Source organism: Talpa occidentalis, unplaced genomic scaffold (genome assembly GCF_014898055.3).
Source record: "Talpa occidentalis isolate TD23 unplaced genomic scaffold, MPIMG_talOcc4v2.1 talOcc4.6, whole genome shotgun sequence".
NCBI classification, from domain to species: Eukaryota; Metazoa; Chordata; class Mammalia; order Eulipotyphla; family Talpidae; genus Talpa; species Talpa occidentalis.
Window position 1 is genome coordinate 117,811,676 of NW_023604972.1, and position 22,432 is coordinate 117,834,107.

General features: G+C 40.3%; 1 protein-coding gene and 1 long non-coding RNA gene across 5 annotated transcripts in view; one reads left to right on the top strand and one right to left on the bottom strand.

Moving 5' to 3' along the window:
• GHR (growth hormone receptor) overlaps positions 1-22,432 on the bottom strand; it is a 234,362-nt gene that overhangs the window by 140,342 nt on the left and 71,588 nt on the right. The gene's annotated exons all lie outside the window — the stretch shown is intronic.
• LOC119261016 (uncharacterized) overlaps positions 1-22,432 on the top strand; it is a 29,669-nt gene that overhangs the window by 6,640 nt on the left and 597 nt on the right. The window contains exons 4-7 of one of the 3 annotated variants that reach the window (XR_008549184.1): positions 1,375-1,549; positions 3,044-3,201; positions 3,435-3,512; positions 10,689-10,857. This is a non-coding gene — a long non-coding RNA (uncharacterized LOC119261016). Of the gene's footprint in view, positions 1-1,374; positions 1,550-3,043; positions 3,202-3,434; positions 3,513-3,596; positions 3,744-10,688; positions 10,858-22,432 lie in introns of those variants that run through there. The other 2 variants (XR_005128887.2, XR_008549185.1) reach the window with 2 other exon arrangements.

The window sequence follows — 22,432 nt, forward strand, 5'->3', positions numbered from 1 at the left end:
TATCCATGCTTGTGGCTCAACAGCTGGCCCGAATCAGACTTGTCTGATGAGACAGGGGAGCTTTCTCTGTCCCAGTTTCAAGGCTGAGGAACGTTTTCTTCAAAGATTCCAGAAAAAAGCCAGAGTAAACCTTCCAAGAAGAAAAGCAAATCATATGTGATATTGCACGGGACTTATTGCATAAGACTTCCTGGAGGTTTGATTAATGCAAAAAAAAATAAAAGTTGTATTTCTCAGTAGCCTTCAAGAAGCATGCTAATTTAAGTGCTTAAGTAGGACAGTAGACATGCTATCTGATTTAATGGCACAATGATTAATCAATGGTTCTCATCTCTCTCTCTCTGGAAGTCACAAGTACACCAACAGGAGTTTGCTACCTGGATCATGGAGTCTGGCTTAGTGACCCTGAACTGTAGCAAATGGCCTGGAAGGTATGACTCATTTTAGCCAAGTGGATCATTGTGAAGTCTACTGGCAATATCCATTAAGACACAAGCAAATCGGGCACAGCGGTTGAGCACTGGGTTGCAAGACTGCCCACAGCCTCTGCAGCACCAGTTCGATCCCTGGCCACCGGCGAGGGTCCCACCAAAAAAAAAAAAAAAAAAAGACACAAGCAAATCATTTCACATAGTACAATGTGATTCAGCTGATGAAGATACATTAAAATAATAATATAGTAACCATAAATCAGCAGCCAGAAGCACAAGAACATAAGTGATCCAGGGTGAGAGCATCATACATCTGTGGTCATCTCAGTTCCCACATGTAGACACACTAGTGCTCCAGACTCACAGTCTCCAAAATTTGCAGAGAATAACCGGAGAAAGTCCACAACTGGCTTTCTTTTTCTGCAACTAATTATGCAGTAACTACTGAGCATCAACATGCAAGTCCTGGCTGAAATTTCCTTAGAAGCAGAATCAGTGACTTGAATAATTTTATTTAAAAAAATAATTATTTCAAATAGGTCTCCTTTTATGTTTCAGTGGATGCAGAAGTATTTCCTTTCTATATCTATTCTACATGCCATACAGTAACATCCTTCACCAATGTTTCCCGAAGAGTTGATCGGAGCAGCTTCAACTCTTTGAACTGTTTATCTCGAAACTCTCTCTTTAGCTGTACTTTTCATTGAAAGAGGTGAAAAACCAAACATATAGGTTACTTACTGTGTTCCAACGATCTATCTCTGAAGAGGACACAGCTTGTGCAAAACTGACATGCCTTGCATGTTAATAAAAGATTTGGCACTAGTAGTAACTTCCATAACCCTGACTGAGTTGCACCAGTACCTAGAAACTTAAAAGTCTGTGGCTTTACTTCCAATTCCTTTTTCCTGCATGAGAAAGTAAAGTCTTCTTATTCTTTGAGTTCTAACAGGTCCCCATTACAGAGCAAAAAGACAAAGTAGGCAGTGGATTAGACAAGAACACAACAGTTGCCATGAATTACATCCATGTTTCATCTTGTCCTTTTAACTAAATTGGTGATGTGAATTACTTTGTAAACAATGTGGACATTTTCTTCAGTAACAATAATTTCAGAGGTAAGTGCCCCTATTCTTTCTTGATGTTTGTCTGAGTCTTCCTCATCAGGCTTGATTTTTGTCACTTAACATTTCTAAAGCTAAATAGCCATATGATAATTTTTCTTCTTCTATTGGGATTTGAATTCAGTTGTGAAAAAACACACTCTCTTTCCCTTTAAGGATAAGTATATATTTAACCATGACAAAATGGATCCAGGGAACAAAGGTAGGGAAGATGGGCTACAGAGTCCCTCCAATTGTTCATTTTCCTTTTTTGGTCTGGAGAATGAATTTTGGATCCATTTTTAGTTAGTAGTGCAGTATTTAAAAATCACATATCCTCCTCCTATCCCCTATTATAGATCTTAGATCTTAGGGATGGAAGGGATGAAAGGAGTGAATGTATGTCATAAACCCATCTTAGGCAAATAGGAAATTTCTATTGCATACCTGAAATCTGCTGAAGCTTCAGCCCCACAGGAACTAAGTGATCCGCCAAGAGTTAAGTGGTGTCCATGACAGATATGTGACATGGGAATATGTGATTTTTAAATATTGCTCAATTAACTAAAAATGGAGCCAAAATCCACTCCCAGGACCTAAAAAGAAAACGAACTGAAGATAGAGGCTTCCATTATACGCTGTGTGGAACATTCACTCTCATGCAGGCAGTTAAATTCAACTTGGCTGGACAGGTTCACCATCAGGACTCAGATGTCGTGTGGTTCCACAGTAGGATATGGGCCAAAGTTTCCTTTACTGTTGGTCAAGGCACACAGCCCTGCAATTTTTAATGTTCCAGATAATAATCAGATGGCCAGGATTTTACAAGTGCTGATCTACAAATTTGATTATAGGGCTCACAATAGCTATCAGCTGACTGTGATCGGCAACAACCCCAGATATTGTTCCCAATGCCACATTTGGACCATCCAGACTATTAAATGAAATGTCATTGAAAAAGCCAAACTTTTACTGTGTTCAATACTACCTGAACTACCCTCTAGCGTCCCTATATTTCTCCAGCTCTTTCTCCTTTTCTCTTAGCTCTCTCTTTATCTTGTATGATCCACCAAGTCTTCCAGGTTTACCTCAACTGTCTCTTACTTCTTAGTCCTTGAATAAGGTGTGATTTTTCTGCATATGAGATTTCTTTGTAGTCTCCTTGCTACTCCCACAACCTACAATAGACTCGCTATGCCAGTGAAATCCAACTTTTCATTACCAAACTATAAATTTCCTTGGGACAGTAAAGTCTTGACAAATATATTTGGTTAAACAGACTCTATTTAATATTGTGAAGGGTTCCTCATAAATATGATCCTGTGGTTTATAAAAGAAAATAAATTAAAAAATTATCCAGAACTTGTCAGCTAGCTTTCTCATTGCTCAATGCCCAAAGGGAAATAGATCTAAGACTTCAGAGACAGACCTCATCTTTGCCTCCTCTATTATCTTGCATAATGCCTGGAAAATTATAGGTCCCAATAAAATGTTCTTTTTGTCCTCCAGTAAATGAGCCCTGGTTGAATAGAAGCACAGCCAACCATTTCACCACAAGGTGTACAATCCCTGGGCTGACACTCTTATAATGGGAGAAATAATCTGGGAGTGAGAAAAGTTGCCCAGCCAACAACCACAATGACAACCAACCTTGGCAGCTGAGAACAGTGAGGATTACACACCCATTTAATTTTCTAAATGAGCTGGGAGTAATGGTGGGGGCTTTGACTTGTCATTTCAAGATCAGAGAAAATTTGTTTTTATTTAGTATTTTTATGTTGATGCCATAGTCAATTGTTGCCATAGTCAATTGTTGCCAGAATGAAACAAGTGGCAAAATAATGGGAAGAGCATTCTGCTAAAACTGAATTTATCTGTTATTTACATGGTTGCTTTTAAGCTTCAAATAGAAAATGTCTTTGATCAAGATATTTCAACAGACTGCTGAAAATGGAAAATATCTGTGCCATTTCTTCTGGTAAGTACTAACATGCATAAATTTCTTACATAATGGAGGAGAAAATTTTTTTGATATATTAATGTTTTTTTCTTGTGTTGACAGAAATTTGGCAGTCAACCTGACACAGAATGGCTTGATCAACCTCTAGCCTTTTTTTTTTTACAAATCAGGTCATCTGTGTCCCCTTAATAGACTAGTGATAGGGCAATTTTCCTATGTGCAATACAAAAACTATGGAACAATGGAAGGTTTCCTTTGGCCTAGTGGTTGTGTACAAAGTCCCATCTATATTCCCCTTAAAATGTCCTGCTTATAATAAACTTATAACACCCCAAAAGTCAAACTAAGATAAGCCACAACTTTAACCTTTCCCTTGGGTCAAAACATTAAATCTGGAAAATGCAAATAAATCTTTCAAAATTATCTTTAAAGAGCTGAAAGAACCCAAGAATATGCCAAAACCTTCCTTACCTCAAACTATTTTAAAAATTGTCTACTTGTCCCATTTTTGATTCAGTTAAGAAATAGAGAAATAATGCATTTTATAAAACTAGATCTCTCAACCCAACTAACATCATGCTTTTAAAGAAGTTGATTTTTTTCTTGCTTTCTTTATTAACAACTCTCCTAGCAAAGTCAAAAGATTAAAACAAAATTAGCCCAAGTAATATGAAATATATGTGCCAAAAGTATCTTTACTTTTTCTGTGCTTTAATTAGCCAAGCTCTTTGACGGATGAAAATCATTAAGAAGATAATCCCAAAAGTTCTAAAATTTGTGTTGTAAAACTTTCATAGATGATCCATAGCACAAATAGCTTTACAATGCTGAAGTCACATTCTACATTCTGCCTGGAAGCTAGTACATCAGACACCCAAAAGGCTTTGAATGACAAACATGGATTGAATCTTGAAAAAGATACTGGCCTTGGCAACCTCACCTTCCAGACCACCAGGAGCCTATAACAGAGATGCCATCCTTGAATCTGAAAAGCTTGAGTATGTGCATTCCCAGTGCCCATTGCTGTACAGGTAGAGGGAGCCAAGGCACAGGCCTCTCAAGAATAGCTAATGTTCTTACGAGAGGTTTTTCTCAAGCAAAGAGGATATAAGGTCTCCTGACTGTTTCTCCCAACCTCTCCCCATTCAAGCATTCGGCTATTCACACCATCAGCATGTTTACATGCCTCGCACATGCTATGCACTTTCCAGGGCACTCAAAACCAGAGGTAAAGGTCTTGTAGTTCATGGAACTGAAATTGTTATGGGAGAAAATTGTTAATAAAAAATTAACAAGTGAAAAACCATCAGATGGATGAATGTTATACAGAAAGCACAGAAGATGATGCAATAGTGACAGAGAAGAGAAAGTGGTGGTGGTGGTGTGGGGTAGCTCATGTAACGGAGGTCACAGAAGACCTTTCAGTTGAGCTGAGGACTGAATGAGGAGAGGCATCAGCTATGCCCAAATCTGTTTGCAGACGGATAGTAGTTAGCTTGGTGGGTTAGGAACAGAAGGAAAGTCAGTGTAGCTGGTGCTTAATGAGACCTTTGTCCTCAATTCCATCACCTATGATCGTGCACACTTAAGTCACTCTAATTCTCAAACTTGGGGCAAAACAAGGAAATCTAGAACGCAAAATGTTCTCATGCTTACAAAATCATAAAGAGGTTTTGGGGGTCTTATGTACATAATAATGACTTAATGACCTGATGTCAAGAGCTAGAGCTTTATCCCAGTTTATTCTCTGTACTGACAGATTTGAGCAGTTTCTCAAAGGCACCCAGAGAGAGTTGCGTGGCCAGTAGGGTTAAGGAGGGCAGGATATAACTATGAGAGGAAATGTAACTACCTATCCTTCCTGGACTGTGGCCCATAAAGATAATTCCATGTAGCTTTTCCTAGTTCTTAGGGGGTTTGTACAAGACTTGTACAGGTTATCTTCTTGTATAGTGATCTCTCTCTCTTGCATTTAACTCCCACCTGACTATTACATTTCACCTTATACAAGTTTCTTCAAGATTTGTCTTTCTGCCGCTGTTAATCTATAAGTGACTTTCTGGCAGAGACTCTGTTTTATTAATTGTTCCCTTTTCAGTACTTTACACAGTGCCAGGCACATATTAGATGCTCGGTAAATGATAAATTCCCTGAGATTGACTTTGGCTTTATTAACTATAACTATAGTTATAGCAATGGTACTCAGATAATAGAATTGTTTTGCTTCAGTGTGTAAGAAATACATCCTCAAGGACTTCTGTGCTATCAGCCAAAGAGAAGATAGATTCCCGACAATACCTGGCATAAAGTAGATTTTCTCTGACATGCATTGATAGCATGCTTACACGTCTGGGTGGAGCAATCCATGAACAGATTCCAACAAGAACACTGTCTCAAGGTTATTTCATTCATTCATCAATGTGTTCCTGATATACACACAGACTAAGCTAAGTGCTGCAGGGAAAATAGTGAGTAAAACAAATGTGGGCCCTGACATAATGGAGCTATCGGTCTGGTGTGGAAGGAAGCAGTTAGGACTGAAGTCACCACACATGCATGTCATCTTGATTTAAGTGCTATGACCTAGTCTGAGGGTCACAGAAGGCATCTTTGAGGACCACCTGAAAGACATGGTTAACTTTATGCAAAATGTAGATAGGGTCAATGTAGGCATTTAATCACGAAGGCTTTTTTAGAAACGAGGCCTGTAGACATAGAAAAAATGCCAAAAAAGATAACAACTAAAGTTGCCTCTTGGTAACTGGGGGTGTGGGACTGAAAAAGTATATGGAATTTTCTCTTGCCCATATAATTTGATGACGGTTTTTTATGTCCTAAAGAGTTCTTGTTCAAAGACAAAAAGAAAAGAACACTCAGCAACCTAAAATTGTCTTCTGCAGGCATTCTTTACCATGATTCTGCTACTGAACACTTTACATTGTAGGAACTGGGCTATTTTTAAGGTGTACCAAGAAAAATTGAAATTTACTTTATGAGATGAAAAACAATGCATTGTCCTTATTCTTCATCATTCAGGAAAAACAGCTAAGTGAAATTTTGGTCAAACTTTCCAAAAAGCTTTGGGCTGAGGACAAGCATGGAAAAATTCAAACCCAAAGGAGAAATTTCCAGAAATTTAGAAGCAAGTGAAAACAGGGGGTTATAACAGTTCAGCACTTGCTGCCAGGAACAAAGTATATATGATATTATTTATTGCTAAAAGCTTTTCAGAGAGGCAGCATCTGGTTTTGGTGAGGTCTTGCTTTCCTCCCATCCAGCAGCTGGACCGAGCGCCACAGCACAAGGAGATGAACCAATTTGCCAAGGTGACACAGGGAGTTAGTGACTCTTTCCAGATTAGACCACAAGAGCCCCGACTCCTTGAATGCCAAGACTAAGTCACATGACCAGCAGAGAATTCAACGCCTTTGATCTACTCCAAGTGGATTCTTCAGCTTAATTTTTCTATTTGTGTTAAAATTTTCAAAATCCCAAATAGTCATTCTTTCTCACTTTTCCCCAGTGGGCAGATCAGATATCAACTTAATCCCCCATCAATGCCAAATTTCCCCAACAACTAGGATTTATTCATCTAGATTGAGTGTGCTAATGACAGGGAAAGTCAGAAATGACCATACAGTGTTCCACTCACACTGGGAAGCGGAAGATGGCAATCCAGAGGCTAACTCTGAGCAGACAAGCTGGGCACCCTCCATTGGTCCCTCCAAATGTGCTTCTGTGGGTCAGGGCAAAGCTGATGAAGGTGATGTTAATCTGCCAGGAGAAAGTCTCTTACTTCTCTTTGAGCGTTTTCTCTACCAGTGCTGTGACTTAGAGAGTTTTGGCTAGAGGAGACATACTTTCATTTCTTTTGCATTTGTCTTTCATGCCAACAAGAGAGAGATGGTGCTGTTTCCTAAGCATATTTTCCCACGTCCCAAGATGACTATGTCATTTGAGTTGCAGAAGGAACAAACAAGCAACAGCATACACATATGAAACTTGTTTAATACAAAACAACCAGTCAAATTATCCACTAATCAATCTTGCTCTCTTCCCTCTGTATATGTTGGAACCATCCATTTCAATGTTTAAACTATTGACTGGTGGACAACAATCTAAGGTGATTAGACCAGGGAACAGAAAAGAACAGAGCCAGTTAGCTGTATGAATGGAGTTGGCTCTTTTAAAAGGACCAAGGGCATATCAGGAAGGGAACAAGATCTTCTTTGGTTCTTAGCCTCTGCAATAGCTAGAGGGCAAAGGGTTAGGAGAAAACAGGCAAGCTCATATAGGACACAGCAGCACCCAGAAGACAGGTCAGTTTAGTAACTGAAAAAGTAACCAAAAAACATATGCCCACTCTGAGGGGCAGTAACCTAACTTGACTTGAGTCCAAATGGACAATCCCACTAAGGAACTCATGGCAATTTCAAAGCAAAGGATTTGGGAAATTCCTATTTAAAACTTACTGAAGATATAAAAACAGCATGAACACAGAAACATATCACTTTATGTTTCCTTTATATTACAATTTTCTGTTTTAACTGTAGTGGACAAAATAGGTCCTGATGGAAAGAAGTGAAGACATTTTAAGTAGAAGAAATGCTTTGGTTTACAGAAGCATCCTGTTCATCTTTGACTTATTATTACTCCATGGGACAGCCGTGCTAATTTAAGTACTGGACTGACTCATTCAGCATTTATTGAGTACCTAGTATGAGCTGGCTATTGATGTAAGCTTGAAGGTCATAGTCATAAACAGCACAGACACATCCTTGCTCTCCTTAACTAACCTGGCAGATGGATCTTATTTTAAAGTTCAGTCATTGTTTTCATAAAGTTCAGTTCAAGTTTTGAAAAGAAAACTTCCACCTACGGCAAATCTCAAGTTATTACTGTCTTTCCAAAACTCATTTTCTTAATCCTTAGTCCACTGATATTAAACTCAGTTATCGTCATTCTGGAGGAAAGTGTTATGGCATGATGTCGAGTTCTTTTTTGCTTTGAGAAGATGAGTTTCTAAATAATAAATGTCCAAGGAGTCAACCAGCAGGTCCGGTTATTAAATGCCAAACAAATGCTGCAGCAAAAGCCAGGCCAGGCCAACCGCAAAAGATGCCTCCAAATATTAAACTTAATCCTTCTTCTGCCAAAAAAAAAAAAGGCTAAACTAATATCCCTAGTAAGCACCAGTAAATAATTACACATTCTGGCAATCAAATGCAAATAACCAGGTTTCAAAGTTTGCCCCAGCCACCTGTCCCTAAATCCTTTGCCTGTGCCAACGGGGATCAATCTGACCACAGAGGACACCAGGCAACTGGCCAGGACATAAGTCATACAGGTCTACACTCTGCTTCAGTATAAGCTCCAATCTTTTGTTGTTGGGAGCCAAGCCAGCCATTGAATCTCTTTTAGGGAAAAACTTAAGAGAGAGTCGTTTTACATTTGAGATTCTTCCACTTTCCTTCTTTAACTTTTTGCACTCCCCTCCTCTTACCCCCACTGTCTTGTCTTCTTTCCTTTCACTATTTTTCCCCTACTTTCCCCACAGGGTGAGACACACCCCTTTACATGTATGACCTCATCTCACATACCCAAGAAGCAGCACTGTAATCATCTTATGTTGCAGAAGGGACTCTGAAACCCAAGCCTTGAGCTGATGGAGCTGAACCAGGCCCAGTTAGTCCAGCTGGTCCCAGCGTCCTCAACTACTGGGCCATATTGCCTCTTAATATTTGGTTTTTGGCATTCATGTTTATGATGAAAGTGAACATTTTAGGCTTTTATTAGAAGGGTGTCGATGAAATAGTAAGAATCTTAAACTTCTAGCTCGAGAAAACTTGCCAATTCTCCCTTTATTAACTGTCTTAAAGATGGTAATTAAAGTGGTAATTACTAGGGCAATTTATTAAGGTTTTATGAGCGGACTGCACCAGTTTCAGATCTTTTCTCCATCGTATGTGGAGGCACATTGACAATGGAACAATTTCTAATTAGAGGTTATACTGACCCAAACGAATAAACAAGAAGTAAATAACAATATAAATCTACCCTATAATGTCACAGTAACTCCCTGTACCCTCTCCAAATGTAAGCCACATAAAGTCTTTCTTTCTATTAACATTTATTATTGTTATTCATTTCATGGGTCAGGAAGCACTTTTTAGCGGGCTCAGTTTTTAAACTGAAACTAAACAACTTGATGGAGAGAAAAGCTAAAATATAGCTCCCACAAGATCAACACACCCAATGAACTAATTTATAGGCTGTGATAAATCTGAAGAAATGGTAGGATTGTGCCTGCTCTCCTTTCACCCACACCTCTCCAACTCAACTCTCATTTATGGGTTGTGAAGGCTAGACCACCCACTAAATTTTCTTCAGCTAAATAAACAGTTACAGTTGAGAGAAGTACAAACTTCTTGGCTGACTCTTTTTATATCCACCCAGTGTTAATTCAAGACTGAGTTCCAGGAGGTTACAGACTAAATCCAATAGAATGGAACTGGAACTTAATTAAGCTGTATTGCCAAATGCATGAAATCGTTGTTAGATCTCAACCTGTGTCTACCACCATTCTTTCTCCCAAACAACTCCCTAGTGCATAGAAGTCAATGCTATTTAGATGACAGAGAATAACATCCCATGGGGAAAGAAAAATGCAGCAGCTTATAAAGTCAATTCCACTGGTAAACTGACCATATTGAACAACAGGAAGAGAGTAGACTGGAAGATGAAGAGAAAACGTAACAATAGTCATAAACAGTAGCTGCCTGCATGAAAAGACACATTGGCTTATGCCAAAATAAACTACAAGGAAAGGAAGCCTGTTGTCAGCAGTAAGGCAAAACTGTTTTCTGGATTTGTAATACTTTCCTTTAGGTCTCTATGAAACTCAGATGAGATCTGGGGACAAAACAGTAGCACGTATATTAAGAACCACTGTGCCGAAGATACTGCTTTTTGGTTAAGCCCGTATTATGCTTATAACCTTGGAGCCAAAGTACTCGATGCAATTTCAGTCTGCGCTCTTGAAAAAAAGGTGACTGCCCTCTCCTGGCCACCTTTTATGACACTGTTTGCTTAAGATTAACTGTCTCCATCACCTGTCCCCAACATTCTTTCTCATCTGAGATGTCACAAGCCCCCAATGAAATGGAGCATCTCATTAGTCCTTCCCTCTTCCAGATGTTGAAGACTAAACAGAGAAAACCAGAACTAGCGCCTCTAGAAATGGAACTGGAATCACTCTACTTATGGGGACCCGCCACTGACCATCTCACAATCTCTGCATCCTTCGCTTCCTTTTGGAATGACCACAGCCCTCACCAGTGGGGACTGGACATTACTTTATCAGGTATCCCAGCCTGGTCATGGCCCTCACCTCCCCTTTTTGGCCCTACCCCAATCTTCTGCCTCTATTTCTCAAATCCAGCATCTAGTTGTGCTGGTATCTTTACTTTCATTTGTCTGAGGGCATCTCTAATTTCTGAATAGTCTATTTTTGCAGCTAGAACCATCTATATACATAATCACAGAGAGCTGGAAGCATGTATAAACCCAGACAAAATTTTGCTTTTTTGCAGACCAGAGTTCGGGGTACTGCACCCCAAAGCCACTGGTAAATAGCCCACAAAGAGTCCAAAACATAGACATAAGATACATTATCTGACTTCAGCAAATCTTTTATGTTAGCCATTTGTCTTCAAGACCATTTCTGGCACAAGAGCTTACAAAATTTTGAGTAGGAAAAACCCAACTTGCTTTTCCTATAAGTGATAAAATAATTTTCTCAAGGACTTTCAGAGTAGAGTTTTTATATTTGCCTTATTAATGCTTGAAGCCAACTCATGCTTAATCATTAGAAATAGGGAGGAGGGAAAATAAGGAAGGTAACACACATAAGCTAAATCACAGATAATCCCTAGACCTCTTTAAACAGACACATCCAGAGCACAGGGGAGATAAATTTGGAAGTTTTCAGTGCATAGACATTATTTAAAGCCACAAGAGTAACATTCTACCCAGGCCTTATCTAATAGTGATTTTTCAGCAATCTACTAGCACCTAGAACACAGCTAATATCTATAAGGGATGTGTATTTAATTTTTTTTAATTTTTGCATAGAACTGGGGTGTAGGTCAGAGTGCAGGGGGTGAGAGGATTTACCAGAGACAGAGTGGGGAGCAGCAGATGAGACACAAGAGTTCTGCTGTGCCATGTGGTTTAGTACCCTTAGCAGAGGGTTGAACTCAGGCCGTAGCAGTTACAGCACTGAGACTTAACCCCTAGGCCACCAGGGAGGCCCAGGACTTAATTTTTAATTCTTAACACAAGAGCTTGGATTCCTGCAATGGGAGTAGGGAGTGCTTATGGTGGTGGTGGGTGGGGGTGGGGGGCAAAAAAAATGTGAGGGCTGCTTCCTGGGTCATCCTAACAGAGGTCGAAGTGAAGAGCATAAAACAGCCAAGAGAGCCTACAAGGAAGACCTGAAAGGTGTGAGCAAAGCCAGAAAGTGCAGGAGAACAAGTTAAGAGGGTGGGTAATTAAACAGGTGAAAGAAGATGAAGAAAAAGCATCTGCTACTGAATTTAGCAATCAGGGCAGGATGAACCATTGTCCTGGTGGTTAAGAAGTTTCCACCTGCTGTTCCAACATGACCAATGGAGAACAGACAATTCTCCTAAGCAGTTTTGTAGAAAAATGGGACTAGCTAAGAAAGATAAAGGATCGACAAATTTGTATGTTTATTTTTTTAAAATATGGGGACAGCGCAGAGCATTTTTATGGTGATTCAAATGATTCAGGGGCAAGAGAAAACAGATAACACAAGGAGGGAGGAGGGAAGAGAATTGCTGGGGTTAAGTCCCTAAATAGAAAGCAAGAAGTGGAGAGGTTTGTCTTCCAAACCCGTTGTTAGCTCAACAAAGGCAAAGCATGTGGGCACTTGGTTCTTGAAGTAAGTGGGTAGTTGTGGGAAATTATAGATTCTCTTCTAATTGTCCCCGGGTCTTTTTGTCCTTGGTTGTTTTGCAAGAAAATAGGAAGAAAAGTTATATGCACAAAGGTAGATGTTGAGAAGTAGATGTCAGAGGCTTACAGAGGGAAGTGTGAAACAGTTGCCTAGACAAGCAGGGAAGCAAATGGTCTGGGGTAACATGGGAGCACTGCCACTTTTCAGGCAGGGCCCAGGGAGGTCAGTGGCAGAGCATGTAATGTGAAATCAGTAAGCATGGTGAGCATTTCCTCCAGGTACAGGTGAGGTCTTGAAGGAGAGCTACATGTAACCTGGGTTGAAATTTTGTCAGACAAAAGTATGAGAAAGGAAGAGAAGCACAAAAGTTGATAACAACTGCTATGATCTGAATGTCTGTATCCTCCTAAATTCCTCTGCTGAAATCCTGACACCCAAAGATGCTATTCGAAGGTGGTACCTTTTGGAGGTGGTACCTTTTGGCGTGACTAGGTGAGGAGGGTGGGGCCCTCATGAATGGGGTTAGTGCTCTTATAAAAGAGACCCCAGAGAGCTCCCTTGCCCCTTCCACCACGTAAGGACATACAACAAATGTCTGCCACGCCCAACAGGACTCTCACACACCATGCTGGCACCCTCACCTCAAACTTCCAGAGTCCAGAACTACAAGCAATAAATTTCTGTTGTGTAAAGCTAACCTGCCTGTAGTATTTTGTTAGAGCAGTCCCAAAGAACTAAGACATGAACCCTGTGATAAAGCGTGAGGTAAGGAAGTTTATTTCTTGTGAGCTGCAAATGGGACATCACTTGTATAGGCTTTAAGCAGTTCCCACTTAGCAAACGACAAACCATAGATATTGCAATGGTAGAGTCCACCAACTCTGCCTTCCAAGAGGCTCTCCAGGAGATACTGAGGGAGAGAAAGAGCCTGGGGCAGATTATTACCACATAGCTGCGAAATCATTTGCAAATCATTTTCATCACAGGCCTCTTCCTGGCTTCCTTACCACTCAGATTCTACTATTTCTTATACCTCCTGGAAGAGTCTCGCTGTCTTCCCTCTGTATTTCTGTGTTTTTCTTTGAGCTAGAGGACCAGCCCTTTCAGGCCCATGAACGTGCACAGTCTGGGTGACAAGAGCAGGCAGGCTGAACCTTCCAGCAACTCTGGCTGCTGTCAGGCATTTACGTGACTATTTGAAAGAAAGTGTCAGGAGGATGCTAACCCAAGGTCAAATGAGGTCAGGGCTCTGAATTCCTTAGATATACCAATCTTTTTTGGCAACTAAACCTGTGGGTTCTAAAATAGCATTTTCCATCTGGACTTGTTATTCTGTTTGGCCTCCTGTCCTAGACAAAACCCAAGATCCAGTCTAGGTCTTTGCTCCTCCACCTCAGGAGGCTGCTGTGGATTGTATTTCCAGGCTCCTGTGCTAGCTGGCAGAGTCTGAATAATGGAGATTAAAAGGCTGAAATGAGTTCAGTCAGGTATGACTTTCCCGCTACCCCTTGTCCTGAAAGTCTCAGGGGGCTCTATTTTCTGTCACATGGTCCCTCCCCCACAGCTCCTAGTCTTGCAGGACTAATGACACCACTTACTCCCACTGCTGCTCCATGTCCAGGGGAGCTAACAGCCTCCCCTTGTGGCTAGAATCTGAGTTCCTCACATGTTGTGGGCAACTCTAGCCCACTGACCCTGTGGTGCATCTCCCCTTCATTCAAGTCTCTTGAACCCAATGAGCTAAATTCTGTTTCTTGTCAGGACCCTGACTGATACACCATTTCAGATTCTACCAAGTATGACTTTACAGCTGTACTTAGGTGCTAAAGTTGCTAGACCAGAGGAAGGAAAGGTAAATCCCAAACATATGTAGTATGTCCATTTGTTCATTCATTCACTCATTTATTCACTCTAGGTGGACATTCCAACACCTATGTCTTGTTAAAAGTAGAGCCAGGAGCCTTTAAGAACTGCAGAATGACTTAACAGAGCTCCAAGCCTACACATAGCTTTTTTCCAATTAAAGTCTCACTTCCCAAATCAAAGGATTCTTACAATGCCTAGTGTTTACATTTGCTGAAATCTTTTTCTATTAACTGTGACCCTGAAACTGTAATCACTTTGATGACAGAACTGATATGATATCATAGACAACTGTTCAGCTAGTCATTAGACCATTTGGGAGGTTCTCCTGGTCTAATAAAAGGCCCTGATTTCTGTTTTAGAGAAATTCTTTCTCATACAAGAAATAAGAATTTTAATACCCTTCAAAAAGTTTTCACCAAATGACCCCTTTGATACCTAATTTGTGCTAAATGTCAATAGACTACTAATACAAACTTATATTTACCCAAGATTAGGAGTCTGGCTATAGACGGAGGTCAAAGAATACTGCTGTTAATTTTCAGTGAATTTGCTTAATAATCAACTGTTAGTGACCATATTCCTGTTTCCTTGTTAGAATGTGGGATTCTCAAGGTCTGGAGGAAATCTGTTGCTATAACCAAAGTGAATTCAGGACAAGGTGAAATTCCTAAAGATCTATGAGTCCAATAGATTCTTATCTTAAGGAAAATAACTTTTCAGATTCACAAATGTCACCAGTGATGTCAGCATTAGAGTCAACATTACATTGAGGCTCCAAAAATCTTCACGGGCAGGATACACAGCTATAAAGTCTGGTGAGAAGGAATAAAAACATATTCTTACTAAGAACTCATAAATAGGCAATCTATGGTTCTGTTTAGTGATACATCAAAAATATTTTGCTATGCATGTGCTTTATTACATCTTTTAATTCTCAACTCTATTTACAGATGAAGCAACTGGGGTTAGGTAGTGACTCGGGATCCCATACATGCATACATAGCCCAGTGAAGGAACCTTTATGTGACCTTTGGAAAGTCACATAGCTCTCCTAAGATTTAGTGTCCTGCTCTAACAGTAAATATATTTAAAGATGGGGGGCGGGGGAACCACAGTAGAGTTGGTTAAGAATTTAGGCTGTTCATGGTATTTAATTGCATTGAACCTCTAAAAATAACACAAAATTTGTCACAAAGAGGGGCATCCATGAGCACATTGGATCTTTTAGATGAGTGTCGCATAATAAGGTGTAAAAAGGTATTTAAACAGTCCGTGATATTCTAGAAGTTTCTTCGAGCTCTGAATGTCTACAAAATACCTCAATTTTCAGCAATTTTAAATAAAAGTATTTTAATAATTAAAAAAATATTTCGCTATGCAAAAAGGGGTGAATAAATGGATTATATATGGGCAACTTTTATTTTTTTTAAACTTTTTGCTCCTAAGAAGTATGGTAGGGTGAATAAAACCAAACAAATCACAGTTCAAGTTACTTCACTAATCTTGGGCATGTAATTTAACCTCTCTAAGCCCCAGTTTTATCATCCAAAATAAAGGAAATAATATTCCTTTCCCTTGCTTCAAAGACACCATCAGATATACGATGCCCCATCTCCCTGAGAAATGACTTCTAGAAAAGAAAAAATAACATTACCATATTATATATACATCAGAAATGTTAAACTGGATAAAATATAGTTTAGAATCTAGGAAATAATCACAGGGCTGTTAGAAGGAACATCACCCCCAGGACATGCAGGCTAACAGGAACCAAGGCACTAGGAACTCAGGACAGGACCAGAACAGCCACCCTGGAGATGGTGGCGGGAGGTGGCGTATACAAAGGTGCCTAGTGCAAAAAGAAGTCATCTACGCGTGACTACTGGAACCCCATGCTAGGCCCGTGACATGCAACTTCCCACATAAAGGACCCTCCGTCCCCTTGCTCTGAGAAAATGTATCCTTTGCACTTGAGCTCATCCTTCTCCATTCCTTGATCAATGAACAAAGTTTCACTTGTACTGAAATGGCACCAATGATTCTGAGTAGAGAAAGATCCAGTCAGGGGTTTGGCCCCAAGGATCTGTAACAATAGGACAAGATTCTTTCTCTCTTTGAGTATGACACATGGATTAGCTAATGAACAGAATGTAAAAGCCCAGCATGACTCCTGGCTCCAGAGTAAGTCCTCAATAAGAGTTGACATTTTATTACTCGCATTAGTAAGAGTAGTAAAAAGCAGCCATTGAGGGTTTTTTTCAGTGTGTGTCACTTCAAAATACTGAAGAAATTTTGGAGGTAAAATATACTGTAAAGAGATGACTCCTTTTGCTTTATAGATAATCTACATAGTGTGATAACGTGACTTACAGAGCTCTCCAAATAAAGCTGGAACCCAGACCTCCTCAGGGTTTGCCTGAAAATAATGTTATCAAAGTGCTTACTATGTGCCAGACTCTGTACTAATTGCTTTATGTATGCTACTCTTGAGTCAGGAGATTTGCACAGCACTCCATATGACCATGTGCTGTATAGTTATCACTGTGCCATTTTACCAAAGAGGAAACTGAGGCCCACACAGTATAAGTGACTCTCACAAGGACACCTCTTAAATCAGAGTTTTGATTCAAACCCAAGTCTATCTGATTCCAAAGCCTGGACTCTTTCACCAAGCTAATGACACCTTCTTAGCTTCACACTTGCTCCTTCTTGAACTTAATTACTGCTGGAAGTCTTAAGTATTTTTTTAACAAGACAGTAATTCCACAAGTGCAAGGACAGTGTCACCTATTTCTTTTGAACACGCATAGCATAGGAATGGGTGCCGGGTAGATGCTCAAAAAATGTTTCAAAATGAAGAATATATATATTTGAAAATATGACCTGAAAAAGCATAAACACTAAAGCACTTTAAACAAGCCAACTGTGGACAAAATTGCTCAAGTTCTGACTTGCACCTGGATGCCATCCCTTTTCAGGAGGTGCTTCCTTGCTTCTTTAATCACTCTTGATTCCTCAGTCTAAGGACTGGGCATGAACAGAAATTTTCCTCAGCTCTGAGAAGAATTCTAGCATTTTCTCCTGCTGGTCCTATGCCAGTCCTCCTTTCTTTAACAGTCAACAACTCCCAACATGTGTGCTCAACAACCCCTAAGGCAGGGCAAGCCTGAGAGGCGTGTAGGTGAAATCTGACTGTCCTTGAGAACAAGAAAACCACTTCCAGCTGATACATGTGACCCCATTTACTGCTAGGCCTCCAAAAGCCTGCAGCAATTCCTAGCTGAAAGGGGCAAGGGTAACTGATGACTCTTTTCTAGACTCATCTTTAAAGAGAATGAAGGCCTTCTGGCAATAATAAAGAATATAAGGTAAGGATTTGTTAGAAGACCCTCTTGGAAAAGGTGCTGTGGTTGAAGGCCTGGGCACCCTCGCCCTTTAGAGGAACACAGGCTCATGCTGAAGTCTGGAGGGGGGGCATCTGAGCGATGCGAAGGCAACAGGAAGCCAAGTAACAAGGTTTGTACGTAAACTTAACTCTTCTACATTTCCTCCTTGGAACTACCCTCTGTCTTTCCCGATGCCTCGCCCAGCAGGTTCTCTTTCTTAATAATTGGGCACAAAATCTGGTCAACTAAACCAGGGTCTGTATCAGCCACAGTCGGGTTATACTTCGTCGCAGCCCAGACTACATTCTCAGCCCAGACCTGAGAATGTAGAGCTTTCTGAATTAGTATATACTTCGCAGGGTAACTGCAAAAGATAATCTCATGTTCATCACAGCTCAGCTAATACAAAAGACTGTGAAACACAACAGGATTCTGTTTATTTAAACAGGTCTTATATTTAAAACCCACGAGAGATCTGCAAGTACATAATCTGATTTTAGGTTTTGTCCATTTCAAAGCTATGACAGTGTAGCATCAGGAATGGACACAGTGAAGGTTTTCTAGGATCCAGCAGACCAGGTAAAGGAGGAGCCAGAGTCCTCAGTGGTTTTTTTGCAGGTCTTTTATTGGGATTACCAGGTACATGGCAGGCAAGGGTGCTGGGGGGCCGGGAAGCTGGCAGACCTCCCAGCCTCCAGCAAGTCTTCACTCTATCTGGGCTCACCAGCCTTCTCTGCTTCTCTCTCGGCTTCTTGGCTTCTGCTGGCGTCCCCGTGACGCCGCCCTTAAAAGCCCAGTCTTAGCCCAGGTGAATCCCATCTGCCTATGCCCACACCCTACTCCAGGTGCCCACCATCAGGCATGCATTCAGGACCGCAAGGATCCATCATCTATCCTGATGGCAGGAGGGCAGAAAAGCCTGACATTTTTCCTTACCCTACAGTCATTCAGGCTTGACATTGAATGTATCCCTAATGCTTTCCCTAGCTCTCCTTTCTTTTAAACCAGCCACTTTCATTTGAAGCACTTAAGCACCTTTATTGTAATGCTGAGTGTGTTTCTGAGTTCCAATAAACTTCCTGTTGGGCATTTAGAACAGTTGCTGGTGTCTTCTCCCAGATGTATGTAAGACTCTCCTTTTTATTTCAGTTATCTAAGAGATGCCAGCTTCTAGAGAAGCATTTTCTGATGATCCCATATAAAATACTAAGTCTTCAACACAACCCCACTCCAAATTACCCCTTACCCTGCTTTATTCCCCCTCCCCACCCAGCATTCATCTTTACATGACGTATCATGTATTTGTTAAGTGACTTCCTTCGATTAGTGTAAGAAGGGATTTTGTTTTCTTGGTTGTGGATTCCCAAACACTATAGCCGTGACTTCTTCATAACAGATTCTTGATAAGCCTTCATTAAATGTGCTCCAAGATTTCAAAGGCAATCTTCATTTCACTTCATTGCCAGAAAGTGATAGCTTTAGGTAAAAAAAATACCTTATTCTGGGTAAAAGGACCATTTTTCAACTATGTCACACCTTAAGATCTAGATGGACTGCCTCCCTGATCCCCAAAGCAATATTTTTTAAAGAAAACTGTATGCTTATTTCACCCATACATTCCATATTTTGACACTGTAACCATTTCTGAATGAGATTATCCTTTAAGTCCAAAATAAACTCAAAGGCATTTCCTGAAGTCTTTCAATAACCTGTACGCCATGTGACAGTAGGAAGTTTGCCTTTTACTGTTGGGCACAGGGGCATATTTGGAACACAGCAGGAGAAAAATTAGATCCATACTTGACCTCGATGAATTTTGTTTCAGAGATCTGGTAATCACAAACTAAAGTTAGACAGAACTTCAGGCGCCAGCCCAGGCAGAAGAGTACACCCGTCATCAGAATGTGCACAAGCAGAACACGTTGTACCTGTGTGCCAGGGGTGTCCTCATTTGCCAGCTGAACACCATCGGAACCTGATCACTTTCCTGCCTGACTCTTACTCTGTTAGATCAGGAACTGACCACATGGAGAACATATGAATACTATATATTTAAAAAAAAAAAGCTCAGGATTAAAATTTATAATTAGTGGTTTCCCTCCCAATTAGTGAAAGACATTTGGATACAGGGATGGGTATTCTGTTATCAGAAGGATACTCATTCCTACCACCTTATTTTAGAATTAAAACCCAGGTGAAGATGATAATGCTGAATGAGAAGAAGGAAGAGTGAGAACAGTGGGTGTGATTTAAGGACAAATCAATTATAAACCATTATTTTTTTAAAGTCCAAATAATTCATTTAGTGGGTGCATGTTTTTTTTCTTTTTTTATAACTTACAATTTTTATTTATAATTTATTTAGTGTATGGTATTCAACAACTCAATTTCCAACAGGGGTGTGGCTATGGAGGCTTCCTCACACCAACAAGCATTCCAAGCCACCTGAGAGGCAGACATAAGCCCCAGGCATGTCTCTGCTTCTGACCAACTGGCTATTGATCAGAGGTTCCCCTCTGGTTAAAGCACCTACCTCAGGCTGGGTTAATGTGCTTGAGTAGCATACAGAACTCAGGAAACCTATTTACTCACTAGATCACCAATTTATTACAAAGGGTACTAAAGAATACAAATCAACAACCAAATGCAAGAGATGCAAAGGGCTAAGTATGGGGAAAAGGGTTTCCGTGCCCGCTTGGGGTGCAACATTCTCCCCCAAGTCTTCACATGCTCACCAACTTGGAAGCTCTTTGCCTCTTGGGCTTTTTGGGAGCCTTCATTTCATAGGCAGGAATGAGTAAGTCATTGTCTATTGGCAGTGACTGAGCTCCACCTCTAGTCCCTCTTTCCCAAGAAATCAGGGAGTGGGGTGCTGGGGAGTCCTACCTGCCTTTCATGTTGGTTTCCCGGGCAACAAACTACCCCTCCCCTCAGATGCTTTCCAAAAGTTAACTTCATTAACATAAGAAGAGACACCTTTCACACTTTCAACTCTTAAGAAATTCCAAACACTTGGGGGAGCTGTGAGATAGAAACTATGTTTAAAGACCAAATATATATGAGAAGTATTTATTTTGGTCAATAGAATGACTAAAAAATATACTTCTGATAGGTCACAGTATGACAGAAGGCATAAGTTATAAGTATGATAAGGCAAATTAATGAAAAGCTACCCTACCCAATCAATTGATATTATGCAATTATGTTAAAAAGCACAAATAAACATGTTTCTGGTTGCTGAAGAAAAGGCATATTCTAGGTATATAATAAAATACTACTCAGTCATAAAAAAAAGATGAAATTCTTGCTATCTGTGACAACATGGATGGATCTGGAAGGGCTTATGCTAAGAAAAACCAGTCAGAAGGAGACAGAAAAATCTGGTTTCACTCAGATATGTAATATAGAGAAAAAAAAAGACCCAAAGGGCCAGAACAGAGCAAAGTGATAGTAAACCTTAGAAATATGACTGTAAAATTGAGGCCACCAGAGGGGCAGAGGGAGGTTGAGGAGCAAAGGGGGAGGAGCAGTGTATTTTGGGGGAGGACTATGGGTGCCTGATGTTGGGTGTGATGTGGTAACACCCAAAGTGCCATATAGTGCTGTAAACCAATGTTATCTTAGTTAAAAAAAAAAAAGCCTCTAACCACATTAAAAAAGAAGGCACATCATTGGTATCCTTAATTTTTTGAGACTTCAATTTGAAAGACATCTTTAATTTTGTCTTTTTTAATTTATTCCTAAACCCTTAAAATTTTTCATGAGTTAAATTTTACTCAATAATAATTCTGTACCTATGCTTTTTCTGTGCCTACATTGTTGAAAATTTCAGCCTAGTGTCTAAATCACTGAGGTTTATCATAGTGAATTCTACTCTGTAGACCTCAGTGTCTTATCCTATAAAATGAGAAGTAGACCTGAAGATCACTGAGCGCCCTCTCTATTTTAGGAAACTCTTATTTTTTTTAAAGATTTATTTATTTATACAAGCACTGGGGTATAGGCCAGAGGCATGGGAGGGTGACAGAATCCACCAGAGACAGAGCAGAGAGCAGAACAGGTATGAAGGACCAAAATACACTGCTGAGGGGAGCAGCAGGCACAACAGGAGAGGTCTGCAGCGCCATGTGGGATTCTCCCTGGCAGGCAATCGAACCAGCACAGCTTCACAGCACTATGTTCAACCTGCTGCGCTACCAGGGAAGGCCCAGGAACCTCTTACTTTCTGCTGGGAGTTTTATATGCAAATGCTGATGGACAGGTAGCTCTCCTGTTTGGAAAAAGGTTGGAAGGATGGATACTTTAAGGATGATCTGGATGATCACCCAACTTGGAGACTGGTTAATTAGACAGCAATTAACAGCATATGCGGAAAAGTTGCTATGAGGCTTAACAAAGTCACCCATTTGCCAAACATTTTGTCACTATAGCTTTGCAGATGAGCTTATTTTTAAAACTTTTCCATCTATAGGAACTTCTTTTATCATTGAACAAAAATAAACTGTTGTATTTACAAATTTTGCCACTGTTTTCAGTCTAGAAAAGTGTTCTCAACCAGGAAGATTTTCTCATCTAGGTGGCATTTGGCAGTGTCAGGGTTATCTCGTCAGGGGAGGTGTGTTACTGGCATGTAGTGGGTAGAGAACAGGAATGCTTCTAAACATTCTATAATGTACAGGACAGCTGTACATTAAAAGAATAAAGAA